Genomic DNA, 13,773 nt, shown 5'->3' with positions numbered 1-13,773 from the left:
TTGCTGCTGCAGCCTTGCACAGGTCAGAGTATTTTGGCGGTTGCCATCTTCAAACGGTCGTATTTTAAAAACTATAAATCCTATAGTGAAGAGCTTTATATTGTGAGAATCACAAGACCCAGACCTACATTTTGATGTATTGTATGTCTCTGAGATATTAACAATGAAGGCACAGTCGCAGTTTAGAAATTGCCCTTCAAATGTGAGCTTTGCAGAGTGGAGTTTCAATGAATGTCAATGGACTGCGTGAGTTGCAAACAAATCTTCATATTGTGAAAACTATAAGGACTATGGCTTAGCTGTGGACATTTTTAGTGGCAGCAGGGATAGCTGAACGTTTTGATATAAGATTTGTGTAGGTGGGCCTGAAAATGAGGGAGTGGTGGCAGTTTAGAAATCATGTCCTGATTTTTCAGCTTTTGCCAGCTCCCACTCTAGCTTTGCCATTCATTCCTATGGGACAAATTTCGCCACAAGAACGACGATATTCCGAGAACCATTCAACGAAACGTTCCACAAAGTAATAGCAATCCGATCGGGAACAATCTGCACGTTTTGGTATATTTTTGTCTATGTAGTGTAAAAACTGTGGGAGGAGTTAGGGTGGCAAATTTGGCTATAATAATAATAATAATAATAACTAGAAAAGCTACAATTTCTGGGGAAATTGTGTGAAGTGTTCTTGCATCCACCAGTAGTCTACAACTAGAGTGGGCGGAGTAACTGTTATCATTTATATATCACATTTAATTGCAATGTTGTTGCCCAAAGTGCTTCACAGTAACATTAAAACATACAGTTATAAAAACATTAGCAGGTGCAAAAGTCCCTGTCTATGACATCACGTGCTGCTGCAGCCTTGCACAGGTCAGAATATTTTTGCGGTTGCCATCTTCAAACGGTCATATTTTTAAAACTATAAATCCTACAGTGAAGAGCTTTATATTGTGAGAATCACAAGACCCAGACCTACATTTTGATGTATAGTATGTCTCTGAGATATTAACAATGAAGGCACAGTCGCAGTTTAGAAATTGCCCTTCAAATGTGAGCTTTGCAGAGTGGAGTTTCAATGAATGTCAATGGACTGCGTGAGTTGCAAACAAATGGTCATATTGTGAAAACTATAAGGAATACGACTTAGCTGTGGACATTTTTAGTGGCAGCAGGGATAGCTGAACGTTTTGATATAAGATTTGTGTAGGTGGGCCTGAAAATGAGGGAGTGGTGGCAGTTTAGAAATCATGTCCTGATTTTTCAGCTTTTGCCAGCTCCCACTCTAGCTTTGCCATTCATTCCTATGGGACAAATTTTGCCACAAGAACGACGATATTCCGTGAACCATTCGGCGAAATGTTCTACAAAGTAATAGCAATCCGATCGGGAACAATCTGCACGTTTTGGTAAATTTTCGGCTATGTAGTGTAAAAACTGTGGGAGGAGTTAGGGTGGCAAATTTGGCTATAATAAGAATAATAATAATAATATATATATGTGAGATAACATTAAGTGGTCTTGCTATGCAAGAACACTTAATAATATATATGTGAGATAACATTAAGTGGTCTTGCTATGCAAAAACACTTAATTATACAAAAAGCACACAAACAAACGGATTCACATTTTGGAGTAACAAAAAAAAAAAAAAAATAGTATGATGCGATTATTTTGGATCCTAGCGTTTTTGTATAGAAAGGAATTATTTATTATGGTGAGAGACCACGGTTGGTCTAAGTGAGAACGGGATCTTCCCTTCTCTAGCTATGACACACAAAATGATAAATCCACCTGTTGTAATACACGTGACAGAGCACATGGTCTCAGTTCACCAAGCTAAAGGTTGTCAGTGACATTTAATTCAGTCACATTTACTTCTTCAAATAACTGTTGTTTTGACTCACATCATCATAAACTGATGTTTCAGTAACCTAATTATACACATCTCACACATATCATGTGATGAGCTTTTACTCAATGACTGCACTACAATAAGATCTTCCAAAGGTGGAAGCTTCTTCAAGAAAGGTCACACATTTTCATCAGAGAGCTGATGTAATAATATATTAAGAAAACTGGAAACCTGTCCTTAAAATACACAGATATGACCACTGGAAAGTCCAATTTTGTAGAGCAGCCTGTTTTTATGTAGCCACATAGCAAGAAAATTACGTATTTGATAAAGATAAAGAGAGAGAGCTATTAAGCTAGTGCTTACTGGTACAGTTGCCGTATGGAGGGGGTGCACGCACTTTTTGGTACTGGGAAATAATATAAACGATGGAGGCTGAACCCTTATGTTTGCATCCATGGCGATGAGGACCATGTAGCCTGCAGGCTGTTCATATTTTTAATCTATATAGGTTATCTCAATGAACAATAGATATACAACATGAAACGGATTTGGTCACATGCTTTGGGGATCACAGAATCCCTTTAATTCACATTAGGCTGAAAATAAAATAAATGCATCTGAAAATTCTCCTGTATTACTAAAACAGAAAATGTCGAAACATCTACATCCTTTTGAGAATGTATACATATTTGTAATATTAATATTTTAAGTCTCGATATATGTAAGGAGCAGGTGGACTGTATAATGCACCCATTAAAGGCAAAGAATTTTAAAAACGATTCACCTTACAGCAAAAGATTTTAAACGCAACCTATAATCCTATATCAACAACAAGAATGACAATAAACAGCATTTATATATTACATATTATTACAGATTTCAAAATTAGTGAAAAAATTTAAGTTCTTTTTAGAAGACTTAAGTATCCTTATTTACACAACTGATCTCATTACACACCAAGAGAGAATATTATAAAAGTTACCAAGTTTAGGTAAATAGAACAAATGGAACAAAGTGTTACCTAGCACAGTCTAACAGCTGTAACTTGGGAATTCCCATCAATTTCCTACATGATGCATGCTTTAACCCTGGACTTCATTGTTCCTACACCGGAGTTTATTGAGATGTCCTCTTTAAAACACTGCTTAGCGCTTGCTCATCACTGGACTATTACTGCATTTGCGGTCTACAAGACAAACCAGGGCAGCCAGCAGGTGATTGATAGTGGGACAGTACAACGTAAATGCGACAGTTGGCAGGAATACAAAGTAGAACAATGCTCCAACAGAGACCAGCGGAAAATTGCATGTAAACTGGCGCAACAATGTCCAATTTCCTAACAATGTTAAATCCTAAAAACAGCATATTATAAATGAAGAAAAACAAATGTGTTTAACACTCTGTTACAGAAACTGGTTAGAAACAAGCATACAAATGCTTTGTTTAGCGAGAGACTGTCACTATCAGCTTATAACATAATAGTTGAGATATTTTAATATCAATAATGATAGATATTATTTTTCACTTACATATACGTATGTAATATATCTTTAAAAACCTGTACATCATAAATGAGACTATCAATGTACATAATGTTATGCAGTGCATATCACGGACTCCCATGATGATGTGAATCTATGACCAGAAACAGCGTTGGCTTGCTGCATTATGGAAGGAAGAGGAAGTGCATCATGGGAAGAAAATGGTAACAGTGCTCAGGCACGCAGTAGCAGTATTTGCGTTTTATACTCGCTGCTAGTGCATTTCTCATCCACTAAATGAATCAAGAGCTTTTATTAGAGTGAGGAACAGCAGAACTATTGCCAATCAGAGCTGACATCTCCTAATAATGACAATTCATACTAGCATCTGCTTTTTTTAACCAATTGTAGGTTTACAAGAACTATAGATCTCAACGATCACTCTAAGTTACACGTAATCAATCATTACATTAAAGTATCAATATAGTCACCTAGACCACTTCAGCTCAATGAAGTGGTCTGGGTGCCAGGTCCCCCAGGTTTTAACCCTGCAGCTGTAAACATAGCAGTTTCAGAGAACATGATTACATTGCAGGGTTAATCCAGCCTCTAGTGGCTGTCTTCCTGACAGCCGCTAGAGGCGCTTCCCCAACGCGCAATGCAAAAATCTCATTGAGCACACAGGACGTGCATAGGAAAGCATTGAGAAATACTTTCCTATGGGCGTTTTTAATGCGCACACGGCTCTGGCCGCGCATGCTCATTCGGCTCCACTCAGGAGCTGACGTTGGAGGGGGAGGAGAGGTCACCAGCGCCAAGGGAGCCCGGCACTGGATAAAGGTAAGTGACTGAAGGGTTTAACCCCTTCAGCCCAGCGGGAGGGAGGCCCTGAGGGTGGGGGGACCCTAAGGATTATATAGTGTCAGGAAAACGAGTTTGTTTTCCTGACCTTATAGTGATCCTTTGAATGTCTGTGTTTAAACAATCCCTCTCTGACTTACTTACAGGATAAAATGTGCTAATATAAAGGCCCCAACACATAACACCAACATTTCAAATGGACAGAGGGACATGGGGTGTGGCCAGCGGTGGAACTGTTCTGAGAAGTTTTAGGCCACTTACTAATAGCAATTCAAATGTAATTAGAACAAGAACAACGCATCTAATTTACACTTTTACTAATTTAAAGGCATATTACTGTGAAATCCATGGCTGAGGAGCTCTGTTATACTCTTAAAACACAATATTGAGCTCCAAAATAGGAACACTCGGGAGATATGCCAACATGTTGTGCCCTGTATAATTACTGGGATACTGGGTGTACCTAGTAATTTAGTTTTTTTGCAGTTGCCATTTTCCTGGATCCCATACTATTTTCTTTTGTTTTATAGGGGACAGAGAAAATGTTGGCTGGCGACAGCTCAGATTACTGGTGGCCATTAATTTTACCATTTGATATACGTCTGTCACTAACATTCGGAAAAAAAATTACATAAATATAGAAACATTCCCACATTTGTTGAAATACAAGAAGCCAATGCACCCGTAGTCACTAAATTAAAGGAACACTACATGATGCAGGGCTTAGCTGACCATCTTTGCCAATGAGCTAAGCACTCTACCATCAGGCTAACGTAATTCCAGCTCTCCTGGACACGGACCCCAGTAAGAACTCAAACCATTATTGTATGGTTTGACTAATAAACCTGGGAGTGCTTTAATGGTTATGGTGCAAAATGTCTTCCTTTACAAAAAAATATAAACATGACAGTTTTAATAGATCACCAAATCTCTGCCCTGCCTGCTAATCATAATACATACAATTTACTGAAAGGCCTGTTGCCTGATAATCATAACTGCCTAATATCAATACACTTATCTTTACTTTTAAGCTGTAAAATTACACCTTTTCTTTTTTCTTTTAAATGGATCGTTTTATGGCTGTTACTGTTAGCACTTTCATAGTAATAACACATGATAAAATTGTTATTAAACCAACAAAACATTAATAATGGGATAAATAGTGTAAGTAAGTAAACACAAGTATGTGTTCTAAACACGCCAAACAGTACTAAAAGGGATCATGAAGAGTTGCCCGTACAGGTGTGTGCACTTGTGCAAAATTTCCCAGCTTTAAATGGAAAAAATGTACTGCGTACCTAGTTCCCTAAATGGTTCTACGTATTAAGAACCCACATTATAAACAAACAGCAAATACACCTTTGCAAATAGATAGGTTTAGCCCTAACTTTAACCCCTTAAGGACTAAACTTCTGGAATAAAAGGGAATCATGACCCTTAAGGGGTTAAAGGACCACTAAAAGGCACCCTGATCACTTCATCTCAATTAAGTGGTCTAGGTCCTTTAGATTTGACCCTGCAATACAAAACATTGCCTTTTAATTTTCCTGACAGCTACTAAAAGGTGCGTAAAGGTGTGCACCACTGGCCTCGCATGAGCATTTATTCTTAAATGTTCCGCTACAAGGAGCACTGGATTGGACGATAAGAGTCAGCGTGATGTCACAAGAGGCAGATCGGGTACATCTTGGGACTATCACAGATCAGGAGAATAAACACATAACCCTTTAAGACCGGGGGCGTACAATTATGTCCTTTTTTTAAGCGGCTCTAAACGCCGCCGGGCGTAATTGTACGCCCTCCGTTTTTTTTTTACTTACCTGGTCGCCGGCGATCCCACGCCGGCGATCGCGGTTGGGAGGACTCCCAGGGAGCCCCCCGCGGCACATACGCCCTCCAGCGGCCCCCCTGGCCATGTGAGAGTGAGGTCCTTGCGAGGACCTCACAATCACATGGCCGGGATAGCTGGCTGCTGCTTTGCCAGCAGGGGGACTGCCTATAATGACAGTTAGTCCCCCTGTTGGCTGAAATCAAATAACAAAATGTTAAAATAAGTGTAAAAAAAAAAAAATTATATATATATATATATATATATATATATAATCCTAGCGCCCCGCACTCAATTTAACCGGTCTTGTTCGGTGCCTCAACTCCAGCCACTCCATATATTCCCGAAAGAGCTCACTCAAAGGACTTGAATGAATTTCAAATAGATACTTTAATGAAGTATTATGATGCAAGAAAATGCATCACCATAAAACCTGTACATAGGGGGTACTGTTTTACACGTGAGACTTTGCTGAATACAAATATGTGTATTTTATTGCAGTAAAAGCAAACAGTATTATGACATTGACAGTTAAAATGTAATGTAGAACTAAAAAAATAACAACATTTCTTATTTTCTCCCATTTTTTTCATATTAAATTATGTTTCATAGCTAAATATTTGATATTAAATGAAAGCCCTGTTTCCCCTGAATAAAATTATATATAATAAGAGGGGGGGGGACATTCATTTAATATGAAAGAGGTGGATTATGGTTGGACAGACATATAGCGCAAATGCCAGGTTTTGTTTACGTTTTGTTTTGATCACAACTTGTACATTTGGCTGCAGTCTTAAGGGGTTAATTTTTTTTTTGTTTGTTTAATTTAGATGGGTTTAATGGGTTTCATTTAGAATGCAGACTATAGTGCTGGAAATACGCACACAAATTAATTATGGCAGTGCTCACCCCTAATTAAATATCACAATTTTTCAGGACTTCACAATTTTTGCAGTTCTATTGCTCCATTTCTTTTGTCAAGTTCACTATGCCTAGTCCGGTTAAAATTACTTGAATTTATTACAAACGGTATCTGAAAGTCTATTTACCATTCAAATTCAACTGCTTATTCAATGTGTACAGTATGACACGCTCAAGTACCCCCATTCGTTGTTCCAGTTTTCCTGCCATATAACAGTGCTTGTATACACTCCAGCTCAGCATAGTATTATTCTTTTTTTCACTAAACATATCTCTAAATCTGTAATGAGGATTACTCGTGTACATAACCTGTATGCCAGTAGGCAGCTGCACTGCATGAGCCTTTGGAACCCCATGTTTCAGTCAACCCACTTAAAAAAATCGTTTAATCCAGGACCAGAGAAGGGTGTCCACAGCACAGCATGTAGCAGTTATGGTTTTAAGTGTAGTGCTTCCACATGAAGAATATAGACCTTAAAAAAAAAAAAAAAAAAAAAAAAGCATTGCACAGCTCCAGACGGCCTCTCTAAACCATTCACTTTTTTTTCCTCACAACTTGACTAACTGTCCTAAAAGAACTGAAATACAGAGCTACTGCTCTGTACAAACGTGGTCCACTTATAAATCACTGGCCTATGTATCAGTTATCAGTTTAATAGTTTAGTTTCCATGCTAAAATAATCACTAAGCCCTTCAGCTGAAAGCCCACTAGAAGACGTATTCAGAAGTCGTTAAAATTTACCTCTAGGGTCTGAGCAGAGACGCCACTTCATCACTTGGCTTTTATAGAGAGACTTGAGACGTCTATATTTCCACAGGCTTTTTATATAACAGAATAAATTGCAGTGCCCTTTAATTTCTTGTGTTAGCCTTATTTTCAAACTCCTGTTATACATACATACACACACACACACCTATATCTAAATCAAACTATGAGTGCCAAGTATACACACAGAAATTAAACGGTTACTCCAAGAACCATGACCACTTTAGTACATGGTGCCTTTAGTTTATGAGCTTTAGCTCATTGAGAAAGGGGAGAGGGAGGACCAACATGTTCTAAGTCAGACAGCCAAAAAACATCTGCTTCTGTAGAGTTCCCACATTGTGATGTTGGTGCTGTAATAAATCAAAGGGGAAAAAAGTCTTGCACAGCTCCCATCTCTCAAGAATTTATCAAAGCCTACATTGAAATCCAGGGGTAGCACTGTCACTTGGATTTGGTACATCAATTTGGCATGAAGGAGGTATTTTCTAACCTGCTCTTCATAATTGTGAGTGCACCCTGGTTTTGTATATTTTGTTCTTATGTGGAAGACTGCTAGTATTAGAAAAAAACCCTCAAACTTTAAAGCCTAGACATGGTTCTTAAACTTGAATTTACAAATTTCACCTAAATATATTTGAAAGAGTGCAAGCATCTCCATATAATTTAGAAGTAGATTCATATATTTACAAACATGTAAATATTTTATCTGTAACACAAATATGCATTTTAAAATATTCACAGTCATTTTGACAGATTCACAGGTGAGCCAGCTCAGCTCACGTATAATAAAAAAAAACTAATTCTATTAATATTAACCAAATAAGAAGATAACGTTTACATCTGAATAAAAGTGTTAAAATTTGTGAAGTAATTGTGTGATTTAAGAGATCAGAGGCTGAGGAAGATATCTGATAGTTATGGACTAGTTAGAAATATTTAGGAGTAAATCTTCTATGTTGGAGTCGGGTATTAAGAGCGCTATAAGGTTTTATGTAACATAATAGTATGACAATAAACCATTTTATTTGAGTTTACTCCATGAAGCCTGAGCATTGTTAAATCTTGTTTTAGACTACTACTATAACATACTATCCTACCCACAACAAATGGTGTCCACTTTCGGTCCTAGATTCCTTCCTTCAAAATTCTTCCAGGAATTAAATACTGTAATGCATTTAAGGAAATGTCTGGTTAATTTGTATATATTTGTTGACTGTATTAAATCTTTGATTATTCATTTTTGCCCTCTTTATTTACAGGCCTACCGTATCGTCGGTCTCGGCACACCACAACCGACTTGCTCCCTTTAAACTATCCTACGCTTATGCTGGATCCTTACTCCATATACGGCTATTTGCCCCTTACACAAGTATTAAGGCCGTTTGGCCTGTATTTGTGGGAGGGGCTTAAATTAATTCACTCCCCTATATAAGGGACACCCCTTACCTGACTCATATCACTTGAGGTCAGCATCAGAATGACCCTCCCACCCACTCCTCATTTCAACACTTTCTCTTTTCTTTCCATTTACTTTACTTTCTTACTCCTTGGTGGGCCCTCTTTATTTACAGGCCTACCGTATCGTCGGTCTCGGCACACCACAACCGACTTGCTCCCTTTAAACTATCCTACGCTTATGCTGGATCCTTACTCCATATACGGCTATTTGCCCCTTACACAAATATACATATATATACACACAAACACACATTTAATTGCTGCTTAGTCTAAAACAAGATAGATATAGATATATATATATATATATACACAAACACACACACACAATACTGTCCAATGCTTGCACTCCAGTAAAATATTGGTTATAGCCCGGTGCTTGTCAGCAATAATGATAGATATCAAATAGGAAAAAGCACTCCAAGGACTTCATTCAATTGGTGAAAAAAGAATAAACTAAAGCGAAGTTTATTATTTTTTCACCAATTGAATGAAGTGCTTTTTCCTATTTGATATCTATCTATATATATATATATATATATATATATATATATATATATATATATAAATAAAAATGATACGTGTGTGGTCAATAGTTATTTATTTATTTACCAGCAACTGATGTTAGGTAGGTATTAAAGTATTTAAAATGCAATGTACTTGTTGGTCGTCTATACATCGATCAGGTTTAGTTTCATCAAATCATTCATGTTTTGACACAGCCTAGGTCTTCATTAAAATTTACATATTACGATAAAGACCCAGTCTGGGTCAAATCCTTGATGACATATTGTCAATTTGTGAATTACATTTTGTTCGGTTTTGAAAGAACTGTTACGACATTATGTTTCCTACTTGTTTTTTTTTGTTGTTGCTGTATATTGGGATCTGCCTTGCACACTGCCTATACATAGACTAACTCTTTTAGGTTGAGTGCCACTCTCATAAAATTACATTATTTTCCCCTGTTGTTGAGATTTGCAATCTCCGCCACCATTCAGCTCAAGAGAGCTAAATTCAAATGGCAACTGCCTTTGGGAAACATGACTCCCACTACTCTCAAGCAGACCAGAGCATATATGTCAGAGTACAACCCAGAGATTTTAAATCCTGCTTGACACAGTGGCAACTTACCCATGTATTACAAGGAATTCTGCACAGGCCACATATCATATGTAGTACAGGTTTTCCAATAATGGGTAGACCATATCATTTTATACATAACGCTGAATACAAATCAAAAGGTAAACAAAAATAAAAAAAAAATTGATTTACAATCAGTATTTGTGCACTAACTAATAACTTGGGGCTAGGTACCAACCTGGCACATCTACAGCAGACAACTATCATGCTCAGACAGACTGTGGTTCTAATTCTCCACAGAAATACATTTTATTTTGGGTTCTAGAAACCTTTAGGTTACAACAGGAAAAAAGTGTCTCTTTTAATATCACAATAAGAGAGCCCTGGGAATGTTTACAACTTAATTCCATTCTGACTGAGAGCATCTCGGGAAATGTAGTTAAACATTTGCAGGGCCAAGATGAACCATTACAGCTATTAAACAATGCATTGCAATGAACCAAAATACATATTTGCTAAACCTGCATTATAATATCCATGTTTGAAATGTAATACACTTGGAGAAATGTTCTAACTCCACAATAATGCTCTAAAATCAACAAATTCGATGTTTATTAATTCCATGTAAGGGTCTGTCAGTTGGTGCTTTTGCTTAATTCTTAAAAGCCTTTAATATTAACTTTCAAACCCAGACAGTGAATGAAGAAATAATAATAAAATTAGCAATCGTGTAACAGCTTGCAAAATGAATAACATTTCATTCTGTATTGGAACACAAACAGGAGCAAATCTCACAGATTAATGTCACCACTCAATGCTTACCTTACCATGCTTGTCTACCCCTTTTCTTGTTTTCTTCTTGATTCTTTCCCTCTGGGTTACAAAATACTTTAAAAAAAACAATGTAAACGCAAAGCAGTAGCAGCAGTAGGGAAGTTACAGCCTACCATAACCTCTATTTCCTCTCTGGCAGGGAAATTCCCAACAAGTCATGATTGGGCTACAGCCTGTCAATCATATAGTGTGCCCGCCCTCTGGGTGTCGGTCTAAAGCAGGTCTATTTGCAAGCTCACGCTCAAAATTCAGTGTTTAGTAAATAATCACTATGGTGTGTGGTGATATATTGTATTTACTGACATTTTTACATTCAATTCTTGCTATGTACAGAAGTTTGTAATAAAATTACATTATTTTCCCCTGTTGTTGAGATTTGCAATCTCCGCCACCATTCAGCTCAAGAGAGCTAAATTCAAATGGCAACTGCCTTTGGGAAACATGACTCCCACTACTCTCAAGCAGACCAGAGCATATATGTCAGAGTACAACCCAGAGATTTTAAATCCTGCTTGACACAGTGGCAACTTTAAAGGGACACTCCAGGCACCCAGACCACTTCTGCTCATTGGAGTGGTCTGGGTGCCAACTCCCACTACCCTTAACCCTGCAACTGTAATTATTGCAGTTTTTCATAAACTGCAATATTTACATTGCAGGGTTAACTCCACCTCTAGTGGCTGTCTATTAGACAGCCACTAGAGGTCACTTCCTGGGTAGACAGGGAAAGCATTGGATTGGATAAAATCAGCAAGGGACGGGGTCAATTACTGTTTTGGCCACTCAGCACCTCCTCATAGAGATGCATTAAATCAATGCATCTCTAGGAGGAAAATTCAGCGTCCCCATGCAGAGCGTGGAGACGCTAAATAGCAGTGCTGTCTACTGTGCAGCACTGAGCCAGGAAGCACCGCCAGTGGCCATCTGAGGAGTGGCCACTTGGAGGTGTCCCTAGGGACAATGTAAACACTGCCTTCTCTCTGAAAAGGCAGTGTTTGCATAAAATTGCATGAAGGCAATGATTGTACTCACCAGAACAACTACATTAAGCTGTAGTTGTTCTGGTGACTATAGTGTCCCTTTAAGGAATTAAAATCAACAAATATTCCGCTTGGCACCGACACTGCGTATTCTTCATATAATTAGTCACAGATCTACTTGATTCATATAAAATAATTATTCTCTTTCAAGATCCAAATATGCAGATACTATAAATAAATGGGAATAACCCCTTCTCAAATAGGTGTGTTCTCAAAATTGGGAATAAGATTAACTCATTAAAGTAAAATCTTTCCTCCTCAGAGGCAAAAGAGTTCAGTTTAAAGTGATCATTCCTTTAAAAAAATTTTTTTTAGCTAATGGCTACCCATGTATTCACTTAGAACAACTTTAATGATAACCTCATTTTTTTTAGGGGGGGGGGAGGGGTACCAGGTGAATGTGGTCATCTTACTAACTCCAGTCCAGACTTGCATGTTTATATGGCAACAGCTCTCCATCTTTATCTATAAGCCCTATCCCTTTTTGACACCATAAACACATTCACTGTCGTCAAACACTCTCATTGATTTAGCAGAGCATGGGCGCCCATGATCCTGACGCCGGTTTAACAGTTGTCTTTCCATGTGACACTTTTGATAGGTACTGCCATTTTGTAGATGTTCTGACCCAATCATCTAGCCATCTAGATCTTTTCGCTTGCCACTTCACTATTCACTTTCTGTTTAATATATCCCACTTCTTGACATGTACCATCAATGTTATTCACCTTACCTGTCAGTGTGGTTTTAATGCTGTGGCTGATAAGTGTAAATGTATTTATATATATTAATATTAATATATTAACTTATTGGCGACTTTTTCTTTAACTCAACCTTTAAAACTCAATTTTTTTTATTTTTTTGTTTAAAGTGAGTCAGGTTCACTATTGGTTGTGCAAAGTGTGAATTAAATATGTGAGGATGTATCACTATAATGTACTTTGAAAAACGAAATACATGTCACATTCTGAAGTGTTTATATAATTAAATCAGCGCAAACCCGCAACAATCTAACATTTAACAAAAATAAATTTACTTTTAATGTTAGCGTGTCCCTTAGTTACATATGGGCATCATGTGAGAGCTACTGTAAATATTCATGGGGAGGACCTAGTGTGGGACCTAATAGTAATAATAAAGGGGAGTACTTACTGTGGGTCAATAAGACACCCATATTACTCTGATGGTGGATGTGTAACTCCCTTTTCCCCACTTGGCATGTAGCAGATAGGGGCATATCTCCTAGTAGCAACTTGGCAGCAAATATGAAACAGCAGGGGCATTCCAACCCTCCTTCATCATTCCGCCTACAGGTGGAGGCTACTCTAAATATTCACGGGAGTAGAACCTAGTGTTCCCTCTGGCCTCACCCATGGATGATGGATGTGGCTTTTTATATTAATAATAAAGGAAGAGGATAAGAGAATCTACAGTCCAGCCCCCACCCGTGGGGCAGAGGGTGGGGGGCACAAATATTAGTAATAAAGTCTCACTTCTCTAGAAACTTGACTGTCAGAGCCAGGGGCGTATTAGCCGCGAGGCAAACAAGGCATTTGCCTTGGGCGGCATTTTCTAGGGGGCGGCAAAAAAAGCCGCCCCCCAAATGCCCAAGGCAAATGTCTTGTTAGCCTTGCGGCTAACAGACATGC

The 13,773-nt window shown here is 38.0% G+C and overlaps 1 protein-coding gene across 2 annotated transcripts in view; it reads right to left on the bottom strand.

Annotated features, from left to right (window-relative positions):
* TNIP1 (TNFAIP3 interacting protein 1) overlaps positions 1–11,210 on the bottom strand; it is a 76,290-nt gene extending 65,080 nt beyond the window's left edge. Inside the window, exon 1 of one of the 2 annotated variants that reach the window (XM_063447871.1) lies at positions 11,073–11,210. The gene's annotated coding sequence lies outside the window, so the exon portion shown is untranslated. The remainder of the gene's footprint in view (positions 1–11,072) is intronic. The other variant, XM_063447872.1, reaches the window with a different exon arrangement.
* Positions 11,211–13,773: the final 2,563 nt, after the last annotated feature.

Source organism: Pelobates fuscus, chromosome 3 (assembly GCF_036172605.1).
Source record: "Pelobates fuscus isolate aPelFus1 chromosome 3, aPelFus1.pri, whole genome shotgun sequence".
NCBI lineage: Eukaryota > Metazoa > Chordata > Amphibia > Anura > Pelobatidae > Pelobates > Pelobates fuscus.
Note: the sequence above shows the minus strand (reverse complement) of the source record. Positions and strands in the feature narration are given on the sequence as shown.